At 40.0% G+C, this 15,692-nt stretch overlaps 1 pseudogene; it reads left to right on the top strand.

The window, feature by feature from the left end:
* LOC113047842 (plexin-A4-like) overlaps window positions 1-8,559 on the top strand; it is a 184,668-nt pseudogene extending 176,109 nt beyond the window's left edge.
* The last annotated feature ends 7,133 nt before the right edge of the window (window positions 8,560-15,692 follow it).

Genomic DNA, 15,692 nt, shown 5'->3' with positions numbered 1-15,692 from the left:
GGCCATTTCATTCATTCAAACAAATCACAACCTAAATGATGGACTCCCCAGTTTTGTTACAAATCACTTCTTCAAATGCATCAAAGGAAGCGTTAAGCATCAGATCTTTAACCAAAGCCAATCAGAGATGGATTGCTGATGGTCGAGGCTCTTGTGAATCATCCATCAAGCCGTTGTCTATCTTGTGACTGGGCGAGGGTTGGGCGGTAAAGCTTGTCAACCAAAGTACAAGCTGTCAATGCACAGATACAGATAATAAAAGCAGGTGTGGTTAAATTAACTCTCTTTGTTGAGCTAATTAAAATGCAGATGACCAAAATTAATGCCATTTAGTTTTCAATGAGGTGTTCAGACTGACAATGATTTATGGCAACAGTGATGATGCAACAAAGTTAAACAATGCAAAAAAAAAGCTTTTATATATACAGACAGATTCGGGAATTTCAAGTTTTTTTTTACAACAGGTTCAAGTTGGTCAACACGTTGGACCTTTCTTGCCTGCAAAATTTGGCAGTAATTTCACTGAATTTTGCAGATGTACCGCACATTTAAAGTCCTGCAGAATTTTGCTGGTTTCAAGTTCACCTGACCTTGATCAAATGCATTTCTAGATAAACCTCACTAATCCACTAGTCCGAACACTGAGATACATAAGACGTTTTTTAAATCACTTTTCTGGACATAAAAATATGGTTCCATAGTACATCAGAACCATTTTGCACGTTACAAATATTTCTACCTTTACACACAAAAAACAAATAACAGGCAGAAGAAACCCAAAAGACTGACAGAAGAATGTTAGGCTTTTCCCAGAGAGGGCTGTGCTGAGCTGAGTGCTATATTTAGCTGGGATCTAGTCCATCCAGACATCATTCCCATCTCCTGATCTACTTAAGCCCCTTTCACACTGCACGTCGGACCCGCAATATTCCCGTAACATTGCCTGGTCGCCTTCTGTGTGAAAGCAACCACGTCCCGGAATTGATTACCGAATCGAACCCGGGTCGGGGACATAGTAACATTGCGGTAATCGATCCGGAACGAGCGCTGTGTGAACAAAAGCCAGATCAACATTCGCGACGAAAACATATGTGCAAACTGTAATGAAGCAGAGATCAGTTAGTTCCTCACTTTCCGCGCTGACACTGAGATCGTTTGCTTGCTTCAGTTAAAGTATAACGTGCCAAGCTTTGTCGACTCGTACATTACACGTCACGCGCTGATGTCACGTGTCGTTACGGGATCTTCAAGGGTTGTGTGTGAAAGCACGCACATATACCGGGTCATCACTGGCAGTGTGAAAGTGCCAAATCTAGCGACCAGGAAACAATTACAGGAACACTTTACCCCTGTATTTGCCGGAATGGCAGTGTGAAAGGGGCTTTACTCTATCCAGTGAGTGCTCACTAAAGTATGGCGCTTTAGACACGTCCTGTTTTTTTGTTCTGTCCAGAGTATATGATCTTCAGAGGCCAGCTGTGGCAGGTTTACGAGGGTGTCGACTCATTGTTAAAGCATTGATATCCTTTTGATAGAGTGCAGATAATCCCAGTTGATTCTCTCTGATTAATTTAGAAGTCATAATATGTGTTTTTTCTCTCTAAATCCTCTTTGGTGCAGTTGTTATTTTTGATTGAACTCAGAGGGCAACAGAGGGGGTTGGTACGGAACAGCTTTTGTTGACTGTTTTCTGTCTTTTTCTTTCCTTTGCGAAACTCTGCATCCATTTCACCGCAGTGTCCTTTCTTATTCCCTCATCTCCTCTCTTCAGGTTTTGTTGTCTAAGACAAAACCAAAGCTCTCTTGAAAACTAATGAGAACTCTGCAGTCTCAGACAAAAGCGCACAAAATCCCAGACCAAACAACATCTGTGACCCTTGAGACGTGCACAAACACGCTCTTAAGTTGATTTCACTTTAGCACAAATGGGCTGGGGTATAAAGTAGCCTTGTATACGTTTATTGTTTTGGACAGGTGCACAATTGCAGGGCAGCGCTCCGATACAAACAAACCAATATGAGATGTGAAGCACTCTGAGTATGGCTCAAATATTCATGCTGCCATTTCAGGCTGAACAAAATTGCCTATGCATAAAATGATTTAATTCATCAATATCACACCAGTATCAATTCCATATATATTTAATACATTTATATGCATGTAAAGGCAGTCTGAGGTTTCATAAAGCCACTGCTTCCTGTTCCAAAACTGCCTTTTTATGCATTAAAGAGCTTTTGAAAATAAAATGCCATTAATACATTTTCTGCTCTCCACAGCCTACCTCTACGGTTCTGGGTGAATGTGATCAAGAACCCACAGTTTGTGTTCGACATCCATAAGAGCAGCATTACGGACGCCTGTCTTTCTGTGGTGGCACAAACCTTCATGGATTCGTGCTCGACGTCAGAGCACCGCCTGGGCAAAGACTCCCCCCTCTAACAAGCTGCTGTATGCCAAGGACATTCCCAGCTACAAGAACTGGGTGGAGAGGTGAGCAAGAACATTTCTGTGTACATAATTCCCTTTCTAGATCTTTCAACGTGATTGAACATACAGACAAAGACTGTCAATCACAGTATCTGGTGGAGCACTGCAGCCTTAGAAATCCATATCAGAAAGAGTAGACTTCCATATTCCTTCGGTTTGCATGGTTCTAAGATCTTAGTGTGAATAGATCGCTGGAGTGTTTTAATGTGTATGCATTTGTGAGGGAGAATGAGAGACTGTATGTGAGGTGCACTTGTGAATGGTTTTAATCAGAAAAGATGCAAAGATACAGTGTTTATGTGGCTATCAGCGTGAATAAAAGCCCGGAATTTTATTATGTCCTGCAGGTATTGTGTGTGTGTGTGTGTGTGTGTGTGGCTGCTGGTAATCAGACTGAAGTGTGTTGTTAGAGCTCCAGGATGATGAATTGCAGCTCTATTGTAGTTCAGTAGATCTTCTGGGTCTACCCAACACTGCACCAAAGCAATTAGTCACTGTTTATTGAGAGAGACAAACTTTTCTTCTTTTCCCACAGTCCTCTGGCTCTACGTTCAACAATGCCAAGAAAGGAAGAGCAATGACTATAAAAATCTGTGTTTGAAATTGCATGCTGTGTAGTAGTTATTGCATTTGGGTATTTAGTTTGTGAACATTTAAGTATGTAGTGTGCATATAGGTAGTCTGAATGAAATTTAGACGCTGTCACATGACCTACTGGCATCAGTTATGTCACTTCACCGCCATTCACAACTCCTCACCCGTGGCTTCATGGTACTTCTTGCCTAGTATTTTTCAGTTGCTGTGATTTGAACATAACACTTTTTTGGCATTCCGGCATTTTTCGCATACTATATAGTTTAGAATTAGGCATATTCAGACACAGCCAAAGAGCTTTGAATAATTCCATTGTTTTCTGCTCATTTCAGCACACCGTGCTGGTCTACTCAAACCCACCACGCTACAGTAAACAGCACTGATAAAACTCATCAGCGCCGTGTGTCTCTGCTCTCAGCCTCTGACTAACGTGTTTATTTGCCGTGAGGTATCAGAGGCTGCAGGAGGAGATGGGTAGCTGGCAGACGAGCATGATGGGGAAAATGATAAGACTGTAATCATGCTGCCAGCTCTCTATGAAAGAGCTGAGATGGAGAGAAAGCTCATTTTCATGCATTAGCTAATGTGTTACGCATCTTTAAAGACTTGGTTCATACTAAAACGTGCCTACTGAGGTGAGAAAAGCCTGCTTTAGTTATAGGTGCTGACATCTATGTTTAAACCAGGTAAAATATCTTCTCATTGTCACAAACTTATTAGACCACCCAGTGTAAGGTTTGTGCCACAGCTGCCCTAAACAGTATTGGTGATTGCCCAAATGATTTTTTATGTTGCTGTAATGGTTAATCCATCAGTATGTGTAAGCTCTTTAGTCCCAGTAGTATTTGTAATGCTAAAATATAATTATTGTTATCCATGTTATCCATAAACTGTCAAATTTACTGTTTTACAAGAAAGGCAGAAAAATTGTAAAGCGCATTTTTTATTCAAATTCCTAGTCTAATAAATATGTTAAGCACACCACATGTCATAATAAAAATTAGGAATCTGTTAAAAACCAGTTTAAAACTAAAACTGTACTGTCATTTATTAGGCAAATTACAAACTGAAACAACTAAATTAGTCTTTATTCACACATATACAAAAAAGCAATATTTTTAATATATAAAAATCTTTTTTTTCCTGTTTGCTGTGAAAAAATCTCTATGAAATTTATTTATAAATGGCATTTTCAGTTTATTTATTGGCCAGAAAGCGTAGCAACTATTTAGTCATTTGCAATACATGCACGATACGAGGGAATAACCAACATGGACTTGTTCTGGCTGACGAACAGCTGACATTTAAACGTGGTATTAATTAGTGCCAGACGAGCTGCCAGTCATTAGCCTTGGGAAGCAGAGGGCGCAGAGTGAGAAGCTAAGCTCAAATGTGTGAACTCGTCTAGGAAGTGTACCTGATTCCTTTGGGAAGGCCATACCTACAGATTACAACTTCTCACTATCTTACTCATTCAACACCTTGCCATTGTCCTCCACTAATGCCCCATGGTGCATTGCAGCACATGCTTGCCGCTCAAGGTGCTCACGGGAGCCTGAAACAGACACGCATTCCATCGGTTAGTCACTCAGTGTGTTGAGTACAGGAGTTGGCATGGTGCAGGAATTAAAAATGTAAATGACCTGCCTTAATTAACGAGTCGACAGAGCCTCTGCAGCTGCAGGTGACAGTGACTGATTGCTTTTCCTCCACAAACATTCTTACACAACCACCCAAAGACAGTAGACAGTGCTACTCCGTTCCAAAACCTAGAGAGCTGCCTACAGAGACAGCATTTTCAAGGCATCGTGGGTGCTCACCAGGCACGAAGGCTGTTCCAAAAGATAGTAATGTTAATTATACTGGCTCATAAGATTTACCCTGTAACATCAAACACAATTGCAATTGCATTTTGTTTTGGATGTGCTAGTGTGTGTTTAGTATCAGTGTATGTGTGAGGCACATTTATTGAATCTTTCCAGCATCCTGCAGATTCTGCTGATCTCTGGAAAACTTTCAAGGACAGCGGCTCATTAAGAGTCAGTCACTCGCTGATGTAAGCTGCAGCTGTACTGCCACAGAAAGGAAATGCCGAACTGATTGGAAGGGGTGTGACAGCTCTCACCCAGTGACAGAAATGATGCTGAAACGTGTTATTCTCATTCTACATGAGTTATAAAAAGGCTTCTTGAGCCCTGTCACCTATCCAAGTTCTAAATGTTTGTTAAGTAATCTATTTCTGTTTCTCTGCATTTCTTACAGATATTACTCCGACATTAGTAAGATGCCTGCGATCAGTGATCAGGATATGAACGCATATCTAGCAGAACAGTCCCGTAGGCACATGAGCGAGTTCAACAGCATGAGCTCCCTCAGCGAGATCTACTCTTATGTGGGCAAATATACAGAAGAGGTACAGAAAACTATTAGTCTGTTAAATTACTACATTTTAAAAGTGAAGATGAAAAGGATATGTGGGTATTTGTAACTGATGTGTCATCTCCCTCTGGCAGATTGTGTCTGCGCTGGAGCAGGATGATGGTGCCAAAAAACAGAGACTGGCCTATAAGCTGGAGCAGGTGGTCGCCTTCATGAGCCTGGAGAGCTGAGGACCACTTTTCCCAGAGTGCACTGGGATATCCATCAGAAACCGAGCCGTGCCTGAGTGAAGACCTGTCCATCTATCTCATCTCTTCTGTTTGCAATCTTCCCACAAAAACAAGCATTTGAATCATATTAGCTCTGCTTCCTAGAAGATTAGAGATGGGAACTGGAGGATGGGCAGAGGAGCCAAGGACTACATTACCCATGATGCAGTGGAGTGGGTGGCCATCCGGCTCTGCTGTGTAGAGGAGGGGTGGCTGCCTATGAGTTCCACGTCACTGCATCCTCCATCCTTCTCCCTGACTGAAAAAAACAAAAAAACATTTCTGTTGCCTTCAAAGTTTAGCTGATAAGCAGAAACCACAATGTTTGGTGTCATTTTATTCTGACTTTTATGACTAGGGTAGTGTACGACACTAATGTAGAGTACAGTTCATTGTAGTACCTTTGTTAAACACGCAAGACATAAAAATGGTACTGCATGAATCTGAAGAATGCTGTCCATTCGGGCCATTTCAAAAGACACAAAACACCTCGATGACACTGGATTTACGGGACGTGCAAGATCATTTATACGCCTTGATAAGAGAACGATCAAGCCTTGAGAATCCCAACTGCTTATTCTCTCTTTGAAGACAGTGAGGTGTATTTAAAACCCTCTGCGTTTAGTGGAAGACAGCAAGTCAGTGCTTCAACTCTTTCATCTCTTCCGGGACCTTACTTTACAGTGAAACTGAAAGACGAGACCTATCATCTGGTGGGACACCCACATCTTCACCACTTCACCACCAGCCTTCATTTGGGCTTTTATCCGGCTTGTGCACATCTGAATTGATCCTCTCTTATCTAGATGAGTGGAGGAGAAGCCAAGGTTCGTTCCCCTTAGAATCAAGCACACACACCCCCCTCTTCCAGAGAGCGACGCCTTCTCTCTGTACTCCAGCGAGGTTGCCAGAACCTACGCTGTGTTGCAAGAGGACGAAGTAATCTTAACAACAAAAAAGCACATTCAGTAGGTGTCTCAGTTCACACATCCGGTAGGGGGACTCATTACAAAATAACCTACTCAGAATTAGCCGATAAAGAGGGAAATGGTACGTTATTGAAAGTGTACACGTGCAGCCTGCACTGTTCACTGCCACAGGGTCCCACCTTTAACGAACACTCTGGAAGCCTCTAGAAAAACCCAAACACGGACAAAGTTGCTCAGCAGAAAACCAAAGGAGCCCAATTAAAAAATAGCAAAGTGAATAAATCACCCCTGAGAAAGCAAACACAATGCACTGTTTGTTTTATGACCTACAGAAGGAAACTGTCTGCAGCCTCATATTTGTTACTGTCCATTATTCTGTGCACGGAATAACGGACAGTAGTCCATTATCTGGTTATTGCACAACTGGGAAGGTGGAAAGAAATCCTGATCTGAAGTTTAAGGGCTTGCTGTAGTTTAAATGTTGCTGGCAGCCTTGATAGATGAATCTTACCTGGGCTTAACGACTCCAAAAGCAAACGGATGGCGTGATGAGGACGTAATTAATATTGGATGTAACTTTTACAATGGGAAAGAGACAATTTAGCTGCCCACCTTTCCTCTGTCCTCTGAATCCCTCTTTCCCCTTGACAGCGTACCCTATGTGGTGATGTGAAAGTGTGGAGAATCTGCCCAGGTCCATCTTGGGTGCTTTATTGGCTTTTTCAGCGCATGTATGTCAATTTAATCTTCAAAAAAAAAAAGGAAAACAGAAAAAATAAGCCTTGCAATTGATGATGTGGATGTGTTCTTTTCTTTCTTTTGCTTGGAAGAACTAGATGGAAAAAAGTGGCTGTCATCTTCAAAATCGCAACCTCTTGTTAAGGTGGAACCTTTATCCTGCCCTTCAATTCAGCTGCCATGACCATGTTTTGTGAATGTGTTAGATGCTAATAAGACTGAGGTAAAACCTTAAGCAGATATAGTATATACCCTTGCATGCTGACCTATTTGGATGATATGAAATGAACTGCCTTGCAATCAAATACCTACTAGGGATTTCTAAACCGAATCAAACTCTTGTTACAATTTCATCAGATTCATTTGTTCTTTTCCTGTCAGGTGGATTGCCTTTCTCGAAGGCTATCTATCTGAGATTTTCTCGTTCACCGATCACATTCACGCTGAGCAAATGTGACCACGACATCACATGCCAGTCCAGTCACACTTAATCACAACACATAACATTTATGTTTTTTTACTGTACGTCTTTAATGTGCAACTCTAAAGAGTTGATTCCCTGAATGTGTTCATTTGTTGTTCAACATATCTGTCCGTAAGTTATATTGCTGCTTTTTTTCTATAAATTTGAATCATTTGCCGCAACCTAATGCTTTCAAAATTCCATTAGCATTACACCAAATTATTTTTTAATGTTGTTTTGGATAGTGGCTCTGTATGTGTGATTGCTTTGGGCTCCCTTGTGTTATTGAAGAGCTGATATGTTCCTGGATTTCCTCATGACTCTGATCCTGTGTTATGTTTCATGTTTCATCTCTCATGTGCATTTATAAGGACGACCCCCCCCCCCCCCTTATGCCCAAAAGACACGATAAAGTTTCCACCTTAAACATTTTGTAAAAACTAAGAAGTCCTTTTAGCTCAGTGTTACAACAGGCATTGCAGAGACCTGTTCGAAAAGACTTTTTAATATTTCCAGATCTGATGCAAGATAGATTTCTCCTGATGGGAGGAGAGGAAGAGAGAGACCAGCGGAAAGGCAAGCTTCTCTAACTTTGTTATAATTCATTGTATACCTGTGTATGTAAATATAATGCATTCCTATTTTGCAGTCAAGAACAAAATACTATTTGTAATATAGAATAAACTTTATTATGAAACAGATGGCATTTTTCTCTGTTCTTTTATTGTGTCTGTATCTTGCTTTATATTAGCTTAATGGGGAAGTCAGAGAAGTTGTGGTTTCCATGGAAACAGAAATTGCAGCACAAGGGCTCAACAGCGACCTGCTCCCATAATGCCCATTTACACAACTTTTGAAACTATTCCAAATAAACTATTTTCAATTTAGCTGTCTACGAAAGAATATAATCTCACTTGCATACTACAACAAACACTGAAGAGAGTTATATGCATCAATCTCTAATCTGATTGCATATACAGTCTTGTTCAAAATAATAGCAGTACAATGTGACTAACCAGAATAATCAAGGTTTTTAGTATATTTTTTATTGCTACGTGGCAAACAAGTTACCAGTAGGTTCAGTAGATTGTCAGAAAACAAACAAGACCCAGCATTCATGATATGCACGCTCTTAAGGCTGTGCAATTGGGCAATTAGTTGAAAGGGGTGTGTTCAAAAAAATAGCAGTGTCTACCTTTGACTGTACAAACTCAAAACTATTTTGTACAAACATTTTTTTTTCTGGGATTTAGCAATCCTGTGAATCACTAAACTAATATTTAGTTGTATGACCACAGTTTTTTAAAACTGCTTGACATCTGTGTGGCATGGAGTCAACCAACTTGTGGCACCTCTCAGCTGTTATTCCACTCCATGATTCTTTAACAACATTCCACAATTCATTCACATTTCTTGGTTTTGCTTCAGAAACAGCATTTTTGATATCACCCCACAAGTTCTCAATTGGATTAAGGTCTGGAGATTGGGCTGGCCACTCCATAACATTAATTTTGTTGGTTTGGAACCAAGACTTTGCCCGTTTACTAGTGTGTTTTGGGTCATTGTCTTGTTGAAACAACCATTTCAAGGGCATGTCCTCTTCAGCATAGGGCAACATGACCTCTTCAAGTATTTTAACATATGCAAACTGATCCATGATCCCTGGTATGCGATAAATAGGCCCAACACCATAGTAGGAGAAACATGCCCATATCATGATGCTTGCACCTCCATGCTTCACTGTCTTCACTGTGTACTGTGGCTTGAATTCAGTGTTTGGGGGTCGTCTCACAAACTGTCTGTGGCCCTTGGACCCAAAAAGAACAATTTTACTCTCATCAGTCCACAAAATGTTCCTCCATTTCTCTTTAGGCCAGTTGATGTGTTCTTTGGCAAATTGTAACCTCTTCTGCACATGCCTTTTTTTTAACAGAGGGACTTTGCGGGGGATTCTTGAAAATAGATTAGCTTCACACAGACGTCTTCTAACTGTCACAGTACTTACAGGTAACTCCAGACTGTCTTTGATCATCCTGGAGGTGATCATTGGCTGAGCCTTTGCCATTCTGGTTATTCTTCTATCCATTTTGATGGTTGTCTTCCGTTTTCTTCCACGTCTCTCTGGTTTTGCTCTCCATTTTAAGGCATTGGAGATCATTTTAGCTGAACAGCCTATCATTTTTTGCACCTCTTTATAGGTTTTCCCCTCTCTAATCAACTTTTTAATCAAAGTACGCTGTTCTTCTGAACAATGTCTTGAACGACCCATTTTCCTCAGCTTTCAAATGCATGTTCAACAAGTGTTGGCTTCATCCTTAAATAGGGGCCACCTGATTCACACCTGTTTCTTCACAAAATTGATGACCTCAGTGATTGAATGCCACACTGCTATTTTTTTGAACACACCCCTTTCAACTAATTCAACTAATTGCCCAATTGCACAGCCTTAAGAGCGTGCATATCATGAATGCTGGGTCTCATTTGTTTTCTGAGAATCTACTGAACCTACTGGTAACTTGTTTGCCACGTAGCAATAAAAAAATATACGAAAAACCTTGATTATTCTGGTTAGTCACATTGTACTGCTATTATTTTGAACAAGACTGTAGCTTCAACCTTCACTTTCACCCTTCTAAACCAGACCTTTACTATTTCTATTCCTGCTTTAATACCACTACAGCATTTTTACAACCGTCATCTTGCAGAAAAACAAAGACTCAGTGCCATAGGGCTCAATTGCCACCTTTATTACATTTCATCTCATTGCACTGTATCGCTTCTCTCAGTTAACGAGAAACCGTTCCCCTCCAGAACTCCGGTACGTTCTCTCTGACCTTTCAGCGTTTGTCTCTTGGCTTTCTTGGAGGAAAGTTCGAGAAACCTCTTCACAAAAATGCCACCTCACAACAGGTGCTAAAAGCGTCTGCTCTTGTTGAGTGGTTGCCTTTTAGCCTTGAGCGCAAGGTCATTGTTACAGCAAGGATTTACTGCATAGTGGTCTGACTGGTTCTTTTCAAAATGCATTGGATGTTAAATCTAGTTCCTCTGTTCTGATTTATCAACTCGTTTTCCTCTGAATCTATTCATTCCAAGACGTTCCGACAGAATTCTCACCAGCTGCAGATGCAGTGAAGGCCGGCTAATAAGAATGCATGGGTAAACGATGGTGGTTCGCTAAAATGGCTATTGACAGCTGCAAGGGAGCAGATGGAAGCAATTAGCATTATTAGTTGGTTGTGCTTTGTCCTATCTGTCTAAGTGAACATCTGTGAAAAGACAACAGATCCGGCAAAGGCTCCTGTCGAGTAAACAGAGAAAACCAGCTCAAATGAATGGAGATTCTGCAGACAGCAATGAGATCTGCAATCCATAGCCCACACAGCTTAAATATGATTTAAAAAAAATCTCAATATCAATGTGCTGTTTGCGCCCATCTGGAGGAACAGAGATGCAATCATTATCAAATTCACCAGAAATGGCCCAAAAAGGTAGAGCCAAGAAATAGACAGCTAAATAAGAACACTTAAGACTTCGGAGAATGTCTAAAGTCATGCTGAATCTCTTGTGGAGCTACTCATTTTCCGAGAGTACCATTTGACAAGGCGTAGATGAAGAAAGGGAAACGTACAGCTTTTACACATCCACTGTCAATTTTTGTATCAGTAATGGAGCAGCACTGCCCTCCACTGCTTCTCTCTCTAAACCAACCACAACCCCTCTAAAACTATTGATCCATCCCTTTCCAATACCAAAACATAGGTTTGACTCACAAGTATTAGCCCGTCAGTGTGTGCTTTGGAATCAGTTACCAGCCCAGGTTCATTTTCAAAATTGATTTCATTGTGTGTGCAGCGATGCTTAATTTTTGTAATAAATGCGTGACGCTCTGGCAAATGAATGTTTCATATGAGGAAAAATTGATTGTGGCACAAACCGTGTTCAAGTTCTGGTGGCATTATTATGTTTGCATGTCTCCAAACGAATTGGCTGTTTAATAATCGAATTACTGTATTTGTTGTGTAGTAAGATCTAACAAGGATTCTCACAAAGAATGCATCCATCATGTGGAAAAAAACGGACTATTGGATTCAGTAGAGAACTAGCATTTCTATACATAAAAACACAACATCTCTTGATTGCAACTGGCTACCTGTATTTTTGTCAAACATATGTTCTCAATCCCTCTGAATATGTCTGTCTCTCATCACTTTTTCAATGCTGGTGACTCTTTTCTCCAATAGGGACACTGCTGTAATTCAATTCCTTCCCCATCGCTTCAGTCAAACAGTGGAAAGATGCCCATCACCTGTGTCTAGCACTGCTGTCCCTGCCTGAATAAAGCCATCTCAAACATCAACGACTGACTGTGCATTCATTTTCATGCTATTGATTAATATCAGAAAAGCAGACAGACATGAACGTCACATCTTTGTTGCAGTCCTTTGGGAATATCCAATGTGCACTGAGAAGAATGAGCAATATTTTATGATGAAAAGCAACAACAATATCCATTCAAATATCAATGCAGACATATTTCAGGTGATTACAAAGGTTCACTGCCTCTTATACACCTTCTAGCAAGATTTCACCATGCAACCAACAAAAAGTTAGCATGCTTCTACAAGACCACTACTCCACCCATAGCTGTAAGGTGCACAACACTGTAGGATTTCTGCATCTACCTGAGAAGGGCTTTGTGTATCTTAAAATTGTCTGCTCATCCATATTCATGTGTTTGCGATGTGGGCAGTGCTGGTGAGGTGAGTCTCATTTGCATGTAAAGTGCTTTGGGTGTTCTACAAAAGCTCAATGCAGATTCTATGACTTATTTATTCAAATTTCATATGTTTAATCAATACTTCACAAATGAGTTTAGCAGACAGTGCTGGACAGCTTTGAGAGCACGCATATAGAGGTGAATGTGTGTCTGATGAATTGTGTGATCCAGCAAATAAACTTCTATGGATGAGGATTCAATTTCCCGTATGTCACAGCAACCCAGCTAGAAGTGCATAGTTTGTCCCATCTCCACTAACTAAAATAAAATATGCTACATCTCCGTAGCTCCCACTACCCTGCACACACTGCACTGCTCATATTTCATCCGTACTGTAAAGTTTCCTTCCACCCACTGGGTGTGAGATTAAAATGCAGAGATGGTCGGCATATGGCCGCTGTGAAACAGATAGGTGCATCCATGAAAGTTTGAAACACCATATTTTGTTGGAGCTCATTTCAATTTATCTGCCCATATGGAGAAATCATCGTTCACATAGACTCTGTGGAGAAGGCTGGCATGAAAACAAATCAACAGCAGTGCCCTTCATGCAAAGTACACTTCCTTCACATCCCTCTACGTTAAAAGTACATCATTGTGGAAAGTTGTCCGCAAGTTATCTGTTCTGCTAATGGTGCCGTCACACCGTGATGGGTAAGAGGTCAAGGCACAGTAAGAAGTTCAGGAAGTCAATAAGAAGTTATGTTACAGTTAAAAGAACAGTTGAGTTCACCCAATAAAGTTCTACTTTTGTGTTCCACAGAATACAATTACACACTAGTTTGGAACAACATCAGCATATTTTCATGATTCCACAAGTACATTAAATCTAAACATATAATTTATGTGCATTTGGCATGCTGGAAGGCTGCAGATGATAGAGGTAAGAGTTTGCTATATATACACTGACTTTCTCTTGCGCTGATTGGATGATTACCTGAACGTGCATTAAAATGATTAGAATACTTGATTCTGATTGGTCACATTGCTTACACTGTTGAAGTTTGCTCTGCCATAATGACCAGCTGACTACATTTGAACAAATAATCAAAAATGGACTGTTGTAAACTGCACATTTTTTGACAAATGTAGCCAGTCATTTCAGTAATCTGTGAAAAATTGGCATATATTATGCACAGTATACTTACTACATGTATATGATGCAGAAATGATAAGAGCACTACTGTAGAAAGCTGAACAGTCTATGTACACTAATATAAACTTCCACTGCTTTGAGGACCGTAAAACTATAAAACAGACAGAATGTGAATTAAGATTTTAGCAGTAAGCCTCTGGAAATCTCATTAGATCTAAGCAGGAAAACACAGAAAACCTTTTTCACGACTAGACATTACAATTCACGAGAGCAATTTATATAATGAGTCTTATAACTTGAATGTCTGCTATGATAAAAATTTCCATTTATCTTCATGAGAGGATAAATTTCACAATAAAAATGCACATCTCTGACTATTAGCTTTCCACGAGGCTAATGTTTGATCTGACATTTACTATCTAGTAACTCACGGGAGGCAAGGGCCTTTCCTCCAGTTGTCATTGTATGATACTTTAAATGATTAATAGCTGGACAAAATCAATCGATTTTCATGGTAAAATAGGGTCTGATACTGAGAAAAAATGGTTGGCTTTCTCTATTGGTCATTTAGATGTCTAGATATTCAAAAAGGGAAACAAAAAAGCACCACTTCAGCAAGGCCTGAAGACAAGCCACTCATTAAACAAGATGGGTAAAGTCTGTCAAAACAAAACGATGAAATTAATTTGACAATTTTAGAAGCTTGAAGTTTGAAGGTTAATTTATTTAGACATTGGCCAATTGTCTGATCTGACCTCCCCTGGGGGGCAGTGCACAGGTCAAACACATGATGACACTCTTTTAGGGTTGCCCTTGATCAAGTCATACACCTGAAGAGAGCTTTTTTGCAGCTGGACTTATGGAATAGTCAAGTCTTGTTTGCTGCTGTGAAAGGGTAGGTTGGACTGTTTCCCAGAATGCACTAGAGTATGAATAAATCATGCAAATGACTTCCTCGTCATTCATTGTTTTAATCTTTACTGCATTATTTGCACTGATTGAAGTTGTTGTTGTTGCCTTTGTGTTTTCACGTGAGGTTAATCATTAATAAATGTGTTACGGTGTCACAATCTTTGTGTTTGTATGTGAAAAATGAAGGATCATGTTGAATTTAAACAGCTCAATGAATTATTTCATTTGCATCTCAAGGTGGCGCTCTTGAAAGTTCAGTTTAATCTTTCAAAATTAAAAATATGGTGTTGTGAAGTGAGGTTTAGTTAGAAGATCCTTGTCTTCAAGATGACAGAGACTTAGGTGCCATCACCCATCAGGATACTGACTTATATTTTGTATACTGTTGTAAGACATGATCTTTGGACCAGGTAGACCAGGTAAGTTTTGTTCAACTCATCTTCAGTCTCAGTTAGAATGGGAATTTTAGATTAGTTCAACTCATTCAGTATTACGTTTGCATATTGTCTTATTAAACATTAAACCATGAAACTTAGCTTTTTATGAGAGGCCAGTTGGTGTGGTGGTTAACAACAGGTCTTTGTCAAACAACATATCTACACAAGCATGGATTCAAATCTAGCAAAATATGTTTTTATTATAGCCAATTTTCATGCACAAGAACAACTACCTGCTGAATGATTCACTGGCACAAAGGTTTAAAGGCTTCTTTTCAATTCAATTCTTTTCAATAACTTTTAAAGTATATTTTATATAAAACAAATCATTCAGGCTTCTGTTTGTATCCCCTTTTTGTGTCAGGAAGTTCAGTTGGTGTGATGGTTAAAAGATCTGTAAAATTGCAAAGACTAAAATCTAAAATCCAAAGAGTTATTCTTCATAAAAGTTAAGAGTCAGCCACGCCTTCCTAAAATGGCTCATTCAAACATGCCCCCACATGTCTATGATGTGGGAAGATTTGCATAACGCTGCCCAAATGTTCACGCAAAGAAAGAAGGCATAACTTTTATTCTCGCTGTTGTCATTAATTATGTCCCCACTGGATGCA

The sequence above is a fragment of the Carassius auratus genome, chromosome 29, assembly GCF_003368295.1.
Source record: "Carassius auratus strain Wakin chromosome 29, ASM336829v1, whole genome shotgun sequence".
Taxonomy (NCBI): Eukaryota; Metazoa; Chordata; class Actinopteri; order Cypriniformes; family Cyprinidae; genus Carassius; species Carassius auratus.
Note: the sequence above shows the minus strand (reverse complement) of the source record. Positions and strands in the feature narration are given on the sequence as shown.